The sequence below is a fragment of the Myotis brandtii genome, unplaced genomic scaffold (assembly GCF_000412655.1).
Source record: "Myotis brandtii unplaced genomic scaffold, ASM41265v1 scaffold356, whole genome shotgun sequence".
Classification (NCBI taxonomy): Eukaryota; Metazoa; Chordata; class Mammalia; order Chiroptera; family Vespertilionidae; genus Myotis; species Myotis brandtii.
In genome coordinates, this window is record NW_005363687.1 from 701,515 (window position 1) to 716,160 (window position 14,646).

General features: G+C 50.1%; 1 long non-coding RNA gene across 1 annotated transcript in view; it reads left to right on the plus strand.

The window, feature by feature from the left end:
- Nucleotides 1–10,441: 10,441 nt before the first annotated feature.
- Nucleotides 10,442–14,646, plus strand: part of LOC106727060 — a 6,213-nt gene continuing 2,008 nt past the window's right edge. The window contains exon 1 of the long non-coding RNA XR_001363209.1: nt 10,442–10,842. This is a non-coding gene — a long non-coding RNA (uncharacterized LOC106727060). The remainder of the gene's footprint in view (nt 10,843–14,646) is intronic.

A 14,646-nucleotide genomic window follows, 5' to 3' on the forward strand; every position in this document is an offset into this window, starting at 1 on the left:
GGAGTGCACTGACCACCAGGGGGCAGCTCCTGCATTGAGCATCTGCCCCCTGGTGGTCAGTGCGCATCATAGCAACTGGTGATTCTGCCATTTTGTCTATTTGCATATTAGCCTTTTATTATATAGGATATATATATTGATGATGTGCTGTTTCCAGTTTTTGGCTATTATGAATAATGCTATTATAAATATTTACACACATGTTTATATGGAGACATGTTTTATTTCTTCAGGTTGAATTCCTAGGAATGGGATTGCTTGACAGTATGGTAAGTTACATTTAACAGCACAAGGTATTGCCATATTGTTTGCAGAACGGCTGTAACATTTGCATTCCCACTGCCATGCAGGAAAGAGCCCAGTTGCTCCACATCCTCACCAACTCACTGACTCTGGGTATTGACAATCTTCTCAACTTTGTCATTAAAAAACTTTTTTTTCAATTACAGTTTACATTCAATATTATATTGTATTAGTTTCAGGTGTACAAAATAGTGGTTAGACAATCATATACTTTTCACAGTGTTTCCCCGATACAATCTTTTAAGCGTCAGTCATTCTAGTGAGTGTGTAATGGTATTTCATTGTGGTTTTAATGAGCATTTCTCTGGGGACTAGTGACATGGACACCTTTTCATGTGCTTATTGGCCACGTGATATCTTCTTTCGGGAAACGTTGCCACCTTTTGTCCATTTGTATTAGTTCTCTTGGTCCCCTCATTGAGTAGTAGTTCTTTACACATTCTGAATGCAAGCTCTTTGTCTTGAAAACTTTTGTTTCCAGTCTGTGTCTTAACCTAGTGTTTTCAATCTCTTCTTATAAGGGCACCTGTCATATTTTGAGATATCTCCAAATACAGTGGCATTTTGAGATAGTGGGGGTCAGGACTTCAACATATGAATACTTTTGGGGGAGGACACAATTCAACACACAACAGATTGGAAAAACAGGTTTGTAGGGAATAAGGGGCAAAAGAGGAAAGGGAAGTAGAGTAGAGTTTGGTGTTTCAGTTATAACCTCATGGTTCTGCTAAGACTCTGAGAGTCACTGATTCATAGTCATTTATTATTTTGCTGGGACTTTGATTTGAGCCTCGCACCATGTGAGCCAGGGACGCTGTCCTCTGTACACGCCTTACAGAGGGGGTGGGATACTACAGCACCATGTGAGAACTTGAGAACATTACGGACCCAAAGGCCTGCTGGGACACATCTTCTGCACATGTCGCATTTAGGCAGGTGGTAGCCGTCACTTGTCCCTGCCCCACCCCGCTGAGTGCCTGAAACAGGTGCATTCTCTAGTTCACAGCAACCCAGCATCTCATAGATAAAGAAACTGAGGCTGGAGGGTGTAGAGAATTAGGGTCCCTAATGGAGGGGTGATGTGAGGATGTCTGGGAGGGGAGGTCAGAGCGCTGAGGAGCGGGAGGAGGAAAAGCAGTGCAGATAAATAAAAGAGCAATCCTGCTGCTGACTGATCCCCTGGGAGATTTAGGTGAAGATCCCTGCCGACTGCTTCTCTCTGGCCAGGTTTAGGGGTTGAGGAGATAGGTGAGGAGGGTTGAGAGGTGGGAGCAGAGAAGTGACCACAGGAAACAGTGGTCACTAACTCTGCGGCCAGAGAGGAGACTTTTCATTTTTTCCAGCAGGTGGCGCCATCCAGCTGATTATCCGTGGAGAGCTGGCGCTGGCTGGAAAAAAAAACATTTGCTTGAGGTCTTCCCAAACTGAAGGTGGTCAGGAGCTGCCAGGGCACCAGGGAGGTGCCGGCCTGGTGGTTTCTTCCCTGCGGAGTAAGGAAGAGGGTATTCGTCCTCACCTTGAAAATCTGATCTCTGCATGCGGGTTTGCTGGAGAGAAGGAAAGCTAGTGTGGCCCCTGGGCTTGCTGGCCCGGGTGGCCAGTGGGCAAGGCTCCCAGAGGCTCTCTTCCCCCAGCAACTTGGCGCTTTCTTGGGAACAGGGTGAATGGCTCCCAGTAACACCTTGGCCCCTCCCCCAGCAGGCCAATTCCATTTGCACCCGAGCTGCCCTTTAAATGTGGGAATTCTTGAGATAAACTGATTATAAGCATTTCCCTAAATATGCCCTTTTGGATCGGAATTCATGTGTCTAAAGGGCTGGGGAGAACTGAGGTCTTCTCTGTCCTGGTCTGGTACTCACCCCATAGCATGGCAGGTGCCGATGCTGGATTTGAATGCAGACACTTCCACCGCTTGCTGTGTGACCTGGGCAAGTTTCTTAACTTCTCTGTGCCTCGGAGTCCTTTCCTGTAAAATGGAAGTGGTAATAATTCATGTCTCGTGCGTTTTCTATGAGGATTAATAAACATAAAGCACGCAGGGACAGTGTCTGATGCACAGTTACGTCTCAGCAGTTGTCATTACCATCAGCTGAGCGGAAGAATTTTCTCAACTAGGCCATGCCACACTAACACCTGGCCTGCAGTGGGTTCCCATGAATGCGGAATTGGATTTAGACAGGGGAAATGGAGCTTCTAGCAGGGAGTGGGGAGTGGGACAGCCCCTGCTGGTGGCTGGAGGGCCACCGGGGTGCCCACCCCTTTCCCAAGAGGGACCCTGCTGTTCAGGCAACCGAGACTCAAGACTCAGGAAAACTCTGACAGTGGGAAAGGGAGAAGGAGAGGGAGGGGGAGGGTGCGAGCGCCGCTGCTTACAGCTGGGTCCCAGCAGCAGATGGGGGCATCCATCTGGGTCTGTGCATGAGAAATAGGAACAGAGCCAGCCCTAGGAGCTGTGCCACCCAGAAGCATGGCCACCAGCCCGCGGGGAGAACCCAGAACCAGAGACCAAAGCTGGCCAGGAGCCAGGCCACACATGGCGGCCCAGGGAATGGGATTCTGCTGGGCACTTGGCGGCCATGAGGGCTCCAGCCTCCTTTGTCACCTCTGACACCTGACTGGGAGGAGCAGGCCAATGCAGGGCTGAAAGAATAACGGTAGCCACCTCTCGGGGCCCCTCCCGCCAGATCAGCAGGTGCCTCTGAAGCCGCACACGCAGCAGGGGTCACCCCTTCATTCAGGGGTGGGGAACCTTTTTTCTGGGGCCGTTTGGATATTTATAACATCATTTGCGGGCCATACACAATTATCAACTGAAAAATTAGCCTGATGTCACATGCTGTGCTGTGCCACTGCCCACAGTATTTGAAAACAAAAGTTAGCCTGCTCTATTTGGTCAAACATTTCATGAACTCACCCCAGTGCCTTGGCAGGGCCTGACCAAATGATAAGGCCCAGCAGTCGGACGTTCCCCACCCCTGCGGCTTAATTGCTGGACCCACGAGGGGGTGAGAGGAGCACTTCTCAGGCAGGAGACTAGGCAGCTATGTTTTTGCGAGTGTTTCAAAAATGTCACAGACCAGCACGTCCATGCTCGACCCACCTGTGCCCCAGCCCTGGCCTCGCTTCCCCATCCCTGTGGCCACCTGAGTCTCACTGGCCCGCGGAGGGTGCTGAGGCGTGGGCAGCTGGGTAGGCTGGGAAGGCAGGCACGGCCTGACCTCTGCCTGTTATCTTATTCCCACGGCACCCAGAGCGCGTCTCGGACAGGAGAGGGGCCTGCTGGGGAAGAGCGAGGGTCCTGCTCTCTGCCTGCTCGAGTTGGAATTATGATTCCACCAATTCCAAGCTGTGTGCCTTTGGGCAAGTTACTTGTCATCTCTGTGTCTCAAGTCCCTTCTTTCTAAAATGAGAACATTAGCAGTGCCTCCCTCACAGCACAGCTGTGAGGATTAACTGAGGAATGCATGCCATGCATTTGGAATAGTTATAACGATACATACAATACCTAGAATTATTCAACAAGCATTGCCTGTTATCACTAAAGCACACATTAAATTTGCATCACACCTCAAACCACATCATTTGTGGCCTTCAGGACATATAGACACTTGGGAAGGGACTGTGAACTCTGTGTCATCCTCTGCCCTGAGGGGATGAGCTGGTGAACCTGGGATCTCGAGGGAAGGGTTGACCCAGGCCATCAGGATGATTCATGGCAGAACCCGGCGAGCAGCCAGGCCTCCTGACGTGTAAGAGTCTTATCTTCTATGGGTACAACGCTTTGCTATGGCAACCGGTTTCTGGTCTGCCCTCTTCGCCCAAGCAGAGGCTTGTGCGCCAGTCTCCCAGGATGAGGGAGACCTGGAAGCGGAAATGGCCAGAGTCCTTCAGGGTGTTATTTCCCAAGGTATTAGCCTCAAAGGGCAGGAGACTGGAGGCAGACAAGAGCATCTTGGACAAACCATGCGGGAAGAAGGATTTACCCTGATTCTAGGGGGATCTGAGGAGAGAGGCGACAGGGCTGGTTAGAGCGTGGCTGCGGGCCAGCACTGCGGCCATGGGCCCCACGGCCGTGTTTTCCACGAGCTGCATTTCGCAGGCCCAGCGGCTTCTGTGGCTATTTGTTGCTGCAGAGATCCAGCCAGTGCAGGACCCTTCCCGGCAGAACACACGCAGCAATGGACGGCCCCAGCCCCAGGGCCCGTTCCAGACCCCTCTCCCCCTGAACTCCCGGCAGGAAGGGTTCTCAAGACCTTCCATGCGGCCATGGGCCCCACGGCGGTGTTTTCCACGAGCTGCATTTCTGCAGGCCCAGCGGCTTCTGTGGCTATTTGTTGCTGCAGAGAGCCAGCCAGTGCAGGAGCCTTCCCGGCAGAACACACGCAGCAATGAACGGCCCCAGCCCCAGGGCCTGTTCCAGACCCCTCTCCCCCTGAACTCCCGGCAGGAAGGGTTCTCAAGACCTTCCAGCTCAGGTGGGGGCGGGGCAGCAATGAACCTGCCACCTGTGACCTGGAAGCCATTTCCCACCAAGTGATTCATTCCCTTTGTTGCGCCTTCAACCATGCACTGCAGCAGCCCAGGGTTGGCTGTTTAACCATCTGGCGTACACACACACACACACACTCACACACACACGTGCATGGTTTGTTCATGCCTTTGTGATGACCTGACTTGGACTTGTGTGCTGGGAGCTCATGGGCACTGTTCCCTTAGTGGAATTGTTATAAGGCTTGGGGCTGCGTGAGGGGCTGGGTTCCAGCTCCGTCATCTCAGTCCCCAGAGCTGACTTGCACTGACCTTCAAGCTTCTTGCCCCAAGTCCATACAGTCATTACTATTTGTCACCTGTCACTCAGCATGCATATATATATATTTTTAAATATATTTTTATTGATTTCAGATAGAAAAGGAGAAGGAAAGAGAGATAGAAACGTCAATAAAGAGAGAGAATCATTGATTGGCTGCCTCCTGCACGCCCCCACCGGGGATCTAGCCTACAACCCAGGCATGTGCCCTGGTTCATAGGTCAATGCTCAACCCCTGAGCCTTGCCGGCTGGGCAGCATGCATATTTTAACCTGATTCTCTCTGGGACCCTTAGCAGGGAAAGAAAATGAAACACTGGACTGAGCAGACAGCCAGGCCTCCGGTGGGATGGAGTGGGGGTGAGGCACACCAGGTCCCTGAGGAGCCTGGAGTGGAATCGATGTCTGACCTCACAGCCAGGGTTGCTGAGGAGTCCCAGACCCTCAGAGGAAGCAGGGACAGGCCAGCTTTAAACTTGATTCTTTAAAATGTTGCAGGTTCCTTGCTTTTTCTTCTGCCTGTGTTTTCAACAGTGTATGACAGTGATCAGTTCCCCGCTCAACCTCCCTTTATGCGTCATCTTAGAGTCTCTAGACCAGCCGTGGGCAAACTACGGCCCTCAGGCCGGATCCGGCCCGTTTGAAATGAATAAAACTAAAAAAAAAAAAAGACCGTACCCTTTTATGTAATGATGTTTACTTTGAATTTATATTAGTTCACACAAACACTCCATTCATGCTTTTGTTCCGGCCCTCCGGTCCAGTTTAAGAACCCATTGTGGCCCTCGAGTCAAAAAGTTTGCCCACCCCTGCTCTAGACCCAAGTGGGGTGGGGGCTGGTCTGTCCTGGAACAAACCCTGTGGACAGAGCTGATTGCCTGGCTCTGGCCCCTGAGCAGCTCTGCTCTCCATGTCCCGGACAGAGGCCTCGAGGAGGAAAGGTGTTGATGCTGTGGGCAGGCCTGCTCCTGGGCGGCCGGTGAGGTGGACAGGGCGTGGGGAGGAAGGAAAGATACTGGCTATCAATCCCCTGTTAGTTGCTCTAGCCATGTTTAGAAATAACGAGATCAATACAGCGGCTGGAGTTTTATTTGCTTTCATTTTCTCTTTGGGAACAACATCAGGTCTAAAAATAAGAACGGCAGACACCGCCCGCCGGGCTGGTTACGGAAGCTGTGCTGGCCATGGGTCTGGAAGGTCCGTGTGGGAGGAGAGAGAAACAGGGGTCTTGTGAGATGCAGTGGAAGGAGGCGGGGATCAGGAAGAACCCTGCAGGGGGACCCCACCAGGCCATCTTACTGTTTTGTAACCATACAATTTGGCCACCTGGTCCTGCCAGGAGGGAGAAATCGATGGTGCTGGCTGCCCACCGGTGCCTCTCAGCTTCTGACCACTTTAACTTTCATAAAGAGGATCGAGGAGATTAAACAGAGCCCAGAGGTGGGGGGCTGGCTTTCTCTGCTGTGAAGTGTCTGTGCGATCGGAAGGGACAGTGGTCCATGCTGGATGCTTGAAAACCTTGTTGAAGGCCAACGCCTGTGCATCTATGGCAAGAATAAAGGCTGTGGCTTGGATCAAGTTCTTTCTGACACACAGGAAAAGGGGGTACTGAGGTCTCCTGATTCATCCCAGTGCCAGGGCACCAAGAACCCGAATCACATCACTGTGCATAGTACAAAGTGCGTGATACCTCTTGCCCCGTGTGATATTAAGAACATTCTCTGAGTTGCCTATGTTGTTGGTCACAGATAGATTTACTCATTTATTTATGCATGCACACAAACATGTACTAGGGAATGGCCCTGTTCCACTCACTCTTCAGTGAACCAAACAAAATGCATACCCCCGACAAATGCCAGCCTACTAGGCAGAGGCGAACAAGCAGCTATCTATCTGCGAGTGGGTGTGGGGCTGTGGAGAAGGGAGGAGGGCACGGGGGCCAGAGGTGGAGCTGGGGCTGGTGGCTTTTGATACCAGGGCTCGGGAATGCCTCTTCGAGGTGGGGGTGTTTGAGCGAGGCCTGAGGAAGGGGAGGAGTAAGTTTCAGACTCCTGGGGGAAAGCACTCCAAGTAGAGATTAAAGTTCAGATCTCAGAGGCATGGGCGAGCTGTCCTTTGAGGTTCACAGGAGGCTGGCATGGCCGGAGCACAGAGGACAAGGGGGAGAGGGACAGGCACCAGGAGACTACCGCCTGGGGGCCTTCTGGAACATGGGGAGCATGATGTTCATACAGCAGAGTGACGTGGTTGACTTATGTTTAAAGAGAATCATCTACTACTAAAGGCCCAGTACACAAAATTTGTGCACTGGGGTAGGGGGGTGTCCCTCAGCCCAGCCTGCACCCTCTCCAATCTGGGACCCCTAAAGGGATGTCCGACTGCCTGTTTAGGCCCGATCCCACCAGGCAGTCAGACATCCCTCTCACAATCCAGGACTGCTGGCTCCCAACCGCTTACCTGCCTGCCTGTCTGATTGCCCCTAACCAATTCTGCCTGCCAGCCTGATTACCCCCTAACCATTCCCCTGCCTGCCTGATCGATGCCTAACTGTTCCTCTGCAGGCCTGGTCGTCCCTAACTGCCCTCCCCTGCAGGCCTGGTTGCCCCTAATTGCCCTCCCCTGCAGGCCTGATTGCCCACAACTGCCTTCCCCTGCAAGCCTGGTCTCCCTTAACTGCCCTCCTCTGCAGGCCATCTTGTGGCCACATAGGGGCGGCCATCTGGGTGTGTTGGAGTGATGGTCAATTTGCATACTGGTCATGACTAATTAGCATATCTGGTCGTGACTGTGAGGGCATCATGACCAATTTGCATATTACCCTTTTATTAGTATAGATTGTACCACAATTTTAAAAATTGCCTGTGGGAGTGGGCACAGGGAGAGAGGATGCCAGGGTTGGGGGCTTGGAGCAGCATGGCCAGGGTGGCCGCAGCCAGAGCCAAGTGGAGTATTCTGGGTACAGTCTGGAGATACTACTGGCAGGATTTCCTGAGAGATTTGATATAGTTTGTGATGAATTTCACTCATGTTAGAAGGATAATGCCATATAGTCACTATGCCCATTAATATATAATGAGAACTATATAATATGAACAAGAATTTACTGAAATATTACCCAACCCCTTCCACTTTATTGTACTTTTACAAAATATTTTCACACATCAGCTCACTGAGTCCTCAAACCCTCTCCCTCCTGCCCCCAAAGAAGATTCTAGTTTGAATTTTCAAGGTGAGGAAACAGAAGCTCAGAAAGAAGAAACAGTTTTCCTTATATCACACAATTATTTTATTTTATTTTTATTTCCAGGACTCCTTCCTATATTGCAGAGTAGATGTTCTGACCTAAAACCTTGTATTGACATTTGCCTGTAGTTGTTTTCTCACCGGCCTCCTCCCTGGAGTTTCCTCCTTTTGGTGAGTTTTCTGGACTCTTGGCCTCCGCCTGGCTGTCTCTGGTTGTCCCTGGCAGGGCTCGAGTCCTGAGCTGCCCAGGGAGCGGGGTGCGTAGGAGCTGGGGCCCCCTCTGCGGGGGGTGAGAGTGACCGCAGAGCCAGGAGGGGCCGGGCGCAGCAGAGGACATGGAGCTGCGTCCAGAGAGGCAGGTGGGCCCCTGCACCCCTGGGACTCCTCACCCAGCAGGGAGGTGGAGAGTCTGAGTTCCGGGTCTCTTGGGAATTGGAGATCAGCAATGAGAGATCTAGGTAATGGATAATGGGAAGCCCAGGTGGGTGGTCCAGGAGGAGTTAGGTGAGCAGTTTCTAAGTGTCCACCTAGACTCCCTTTGGAAAGACTATGGTGATAGCCACAGGGACAGGCCTCTCCTCACGGGCTTCTGATGGCCGGTGCCTGTAGCATTGGCCCTCAGCACATGTTGATGAAATGTGTACGGGCAAGCTAGCACATGCTGCCCCTTGCCGTGCACGTTCCTCCCAGGGCCTCCTGCCTGCCAAGCGGCAACCTCGCTGCAGGCTCCAGGAGCCTCTCTCTGGAAGGTGCTGGCCTGGAAGGGTCTTCCCTGGAAAGCCCCCGGGGCTGTGGATGTGAGGTTGTGCCTGTGCTTGTGCCTCAGTGTAGAACATGCATCTCAGAGGGAGCCCCTTCAGGGTTGAGGGAGACACATGAACTCCTCGGTCCTGTGCTGATGTGAAGGAAAGGCAAATAGACCCGGGGAGAGAACCCACACACAAGAAACCCAGCACATGGGGTGGGAAGCCAGGCCTGCCTGTTCTGCACTGTGAGAAGCAGGGACATGGGGTGGAGCCACGTGGTCTGTTTCAGTGTAAAGTGGAAGCCAGGTGACCTACAGGACTGCAGGTGACCACCTCAGAGGAGCAGAACTCAAGACCCGGAGGCCATGCCTACAAAACCTTCCTAGAATCTGGATCTTGGTAATTTCTCCATTCAGGTCCGCGTCTTTCATCTTTTCTCCCAGACCTCGGTGTTATCAGGGGATCCATCCTGTCTCAGTTTTGATGGAGGACCCAGGTTTCGGCAGGAACAACCAGTGCTGTATTCCGTTCAGTTGACACTGATTCCAGGTGGGTCCGTTCCAAAGCAAATGGCCGGGAACTGTGTGAGCCAGTCCAGGAGCTGTTTGTTCCTAGTCTGCATGACGCAGGGGACTGGGACCAGACAGCAGGTCAGGTATTCCCAGCACAGTGTTTAGTCCCGCTGGCATCATTTAACACAAGACTTTTAGACAAAGGAAGCTCTGCATGACGTCCAACTCAGCACAAGCTCTCCCTCTAGCTCGCTGGAAGCCCACTTAGAGTGGCACTGTTTTGGGACACAGACTTTACTTCACATTAAGGGAATGGAAGGGTAGGGAAGGAGAAACAATTTTTTGGAAAGGTTTTGGGGTGTCTGTTCCTCACTTTAAGCAGAGTAAAAGGTGTGTCTATAGAACTACCATGCGAGCTTAGCAAAGGTCCCAGGAGATGTGAAGGTTGGGAGCGAGGGTGGTTGCAGATGGACCACCTGGAGGAGAGGTGGCTGGGTTGACATCTCCCTGTGCTCCCAGAATTTATGAGGACAAGGGCTGCCTGAGTGTTTTTGTTGGTTCACAAACTGGCCCCTGTCCACAGAGGGCATGGAGAGACTGAAAAAGGAGAGAAACCACCCTAGATTGGTGGTGGCAGGATTAATAAGCAAGGGAACTTATTATACATCCGAGTCTTCTCTTGGGTGGCTGCAAGATGGACAGATCTCCGCATTCACTCACCAGAATCTTCAAAGTTCATAGAGAGGCCTTGTCTGGGTCCCGTCATCTGTCTGGTCCAGATGGTCTCAACGCCACCTTCCTGTCTCATGGTTGTGCCCGTGGGGCAGCTCCCAGCTCGGGGAAGACAAGCAGAATGCAGATTTCAAGGACAAGGGAGGGGGTGAGGAGCCTTTGATTGCCTGGGTCCAGCTGGCGGGTCAACCGGTGGTCGTTCTCTCCATGACCTCCTCGGACAGTTTCCCACCGAACAGATGAAGGCTCTGCCAGTGAGGGAGCTGGTCTGGGTATCGCCACTGCTGTGCAGGCAGGCTGCCTGCAGGGCTGATGGGACCTCAGCTGAAAAACCCTGGGCCCTCAATTCCTGAGGCGCTGCAGAGAGAGTAAGTCACTCACCACAGACGTGCCTGCAGAGGATTCTGTGGAGAACCCACCACAGCTCCCCACCAAAGAAATATGTGCTTTAAATGCTGGCCAGGCCCAGAGAACAAAGAGCGTACAACACTGTTACTCAGGTAAGAGCTTTTCCTGCTCTTGTACCTTCTTGATGGGCTGATGTGGGGGGAAGTAGTTGAAATAATATTGGTCGTGAGCTGGTGAGGTATAATTGCTGAAGGTGAGTGACAGATGTATTGCATTATTCTTTTACATTTGTGTGTTCTTAAAAGTTTCCATACTTAAAATATTAATAAATTAAAAGAAATAGTGGGTAACAGTTAGGAAAAGAGGATAGCAAGAAGAGAGAGCTTTGTAACTGCAGGAAACCCTAGCAGAAGAGGGCAAGTCTTATTTTCAAATTAAGATTGCAGAGTTGATTATTACATAAAGCCAGACCTTCTAATTTCACAGTCAAGACTGAGCTTTGTGACTTCATATGACTACAAGACTTTATAATAACCAGAAATGACTGGAAAGTCCAAGAAATTAATCTTAGGGGCAGATGAAAAAAGTGAATCCCACTGAGCAAATTTAAAGGGCAGTAGACAGTTTTAGCTGGAGGAACGCAATCACAGTTTATGTGGCTTTGATCTGGATGGAGACAGTAGGTGTATGACCTTGGGACATTGCACAAACTAAACTGTGTAATGTCTGTGATGATACCTGTAGAAGGTCATTGTGTTTGAGATGACACACACAAAGTGCTTTGTATAAAAAGTATAGATGTTCTTGTCAATCTAATAATTATGTCATCAGGTTAATGCAACAATTACATAGCAATGGAATCAGTGTCAACATATATTTATTGAGTACCTGTTATAGGCCAAGCCCCAGGACGAGCTCAGAGAATATGGATGTGAAGGAGGGAGGGAGGGAGATAAGTAGAGATAGAGGAGAGAGAGAGAGAAAGAGAGAGAGAGAGAGAGAGAGAGAGAGAGAGAGAGAGACCGGCCATGCCTGTGGGGCAGTGTCCCATGCAGCAGCAAGGCTGTGGTGTGGATGAGTCATTAGCTCCTGGGAGGGCGAGGAAGGCTGAGTCGCTGGGGCTGTGAGAAAGAACCCCTGCCTGAACCAAAGAAGAGAGAGGACGCTCCATGTCTCACCCCACCAGGCAGTTACAGCTCCACTCCACCCAGCTCTGTGGACCAGGGGCATGATTCTACTCTCATCCTCAATTTCCTTACTGCCACGTGGGAGAAGGGCAGGGGAGGAGAATGGAAGGACCTCCGAGGTGGTCGACGTAGCACAGCTCAGAGCAACACAACTGAACTTGTGTCTCCAAGGTCTGTCTCCTAAAAGGGTTGCAAACCCAGGAGGGAGACCCCCCCCTCCCCCCTTAGGATCACTGTTAAGAGCGTGGTGACTATGGACGCTAGAGGAGACTTCTCATCAGGACTAGGTAGCAGGTCAGGTGGTTCTACGGCTAGGCAGAGGGTTTGCCTTGAGGGTGGGGAAGAGTATGGTGGCAAAGATAAGTCTAACTCTGTATACTTACACGGGCAAGAAAGTATTACTTTATTTTCTAAAATAAATTTCATTTTGAACCTTTGTTCTGTTGGGTAACTGGGAAACTTTGATATTACCTTTATTCTGTTGTTTTGTTTTGTTTTGTTTTTCACCTAAGATTGTTTCGTCTCCCCGGGGCTTCCACAGGACCATGTCCAACAGTGGTTTCCCACCTGGTCCTTGCACAATCTGTCCTTAGAGGCCAGGTACTGCTGGACGGACACCCACCTGTTCATTTGACATGGCCTTCTATGTCCTGGACTCGGAGTTGCTCTTGCTTCCCCTTGGGGCATGGGGCTGTCTCGGGGGTTACCCACTTTGGCCCTGTGTGTCCCACGGCCTGCTCTTCCTGGGGTCTTTTCAGTTATTGGACATGCTGCCTGGATGCTTCCTGTCTTAGGACTCCGCGGTCATGCTCCCTCTCCCACTGCCCATCCTCTGCAGACTCGTTCCCGTCCGGGAGTGGTCGCAAGAGGTTTGGGAAAAGTGTACACCAATGGCTTCTATTCTTTCTTCTAAAATGAGGCTCTTAGAAGGAAAAGCCCATGAGCCTCACTGGCTATTTTTGCTTCCTGTCCTGCTACATCTCCTCTGAGACAAAGAAGGCTGCAGCACTCCTTGTAGAAATGCCGGTAGGGCCCAGTTGGCAGCCTTCTCAGAATCGGAGCCTTTTCTGTTTGGAACAGCCACAGATTAAACCGTTCTCAGATGATTTGCACTGTCCTCCCACCTCTGCACACCTCCACCAGCAAAAAGGAGGAGGAACACCAGATTATGCTGAACTGAGGATGATTATATTTCTTATTCTGTTGAAGCTTTTTTCCTTCGAATTTCATTAGAAATGTGATTAGCAATGAAATAGTTCCATTAGACATTTTTATGTATTTTTTCTTACAAAAGTAATAGAAACACATTGTAGAGGGTTTTGAAAGTGAGAAATTTGAGGAATGAGGAAAGAGAGTAAGTGGAGGAAAGAATGAAGACAACTAGATACAAATCATTCGAGAACACTTATGATGCGCTAGACTCCAAGGTGTTTTATGTGCATTCTTATTTAATCTTCAGCACATAGCTATGGGGAAGTGCTGTTATTATCACCATTTTACAATGGTGAGAACACTGAGGCTCAGAGAAGTTAAGTAATTTTTCCAGAATCACACAGCTCTAGCTAGTCTGCTCACCATCAAACAATACTGGCTCCCAAATAGTACCTTTCCACATCAGTTAGCTTGAGTTCTATTCTTCTTTGTATCCTTTTCTAAATAATTTGTATTTTTGATTTTTATTTCCTTTTAATCTAGTTAAGGGATTTTCTTAATTTTCAAGAACTCTATTTTATATATTGATTTTTAATACAGATCGTAGCTTGTAGATTTTTGAATGTGACAAAAATATTTCTTTGGCTAAAGACATAATCAATATCATAATGTTCTTTGGATATAAGAAATGAGACAATCAATCAAATAATCAGTACATGCTGATATCCTTAATCAAATCTTTATTCTTTGTTATTTTTTGCTAACTTGATCTGTAAAATTTTAAAAGTGTATTCATATTTCAAATTCAAGTTATATTTGTCTCAAGTATTTTTTTGTATTTATAGAAGACTTGATTTGGTTGCTATGTTATTTAGAACAAAGTGTACATGACTACTAGAGGCCCAGTGCATGAAATTCATGCGGGGGGGGGGGGGGGCCCCTAACCCGGGTGCACCCTCTCGCAATCTGGGACCTCTGGCTCCTAACTGCTCACCTGCCTGCCCCTGATTGCCCCTAACCACTCTGCCTGCCTGCTTGATACCCCCCTAACTGCTCACCTGCCTGCCTGATCACCCCTAAGCACTCACCTGCCTGCCTGATTGCCCCTAACCACTTGCCTTCCTGCCTGATCACCCCTAACTGCTTGCCTGCCTGCCTGCTGATAGCCCACCTTTCTGCCTGCCTGATCAACCTTAACCACCTCTGCCTCAGCCCCTGCCACCCCAGCTTCGTCTGGAAGTACCTCCAGAAGGTCATTCGGCTGTCTGGTCTAATTAGCATATTATGCTTTTATTATTATAGATTGCAATGCCATCACAGAATATATATATACTAGAGGCCCAATGTACAAAATTCGTACAAGAGTAGGCCTTCACAGCTGCGGTGGCTGCCTGGATCCATCCCTCCGTCCCTCACAGCTACAGCAGCTGCCTCCATCCCCTGGCTGCAGCCCTGGCTCCTGTCTAATTAGCATATATACTGAGTGGCCAGATTATTATGACCACCTGACGTTTGTAGGCAAATTAGCCGTACACTGCATCGTATGGGATATGGAAGCCGAAGGCCTGTTTGAATACCTTTGCTGTCTGCAGTTACCAAGATAAAACGTCTCCAATT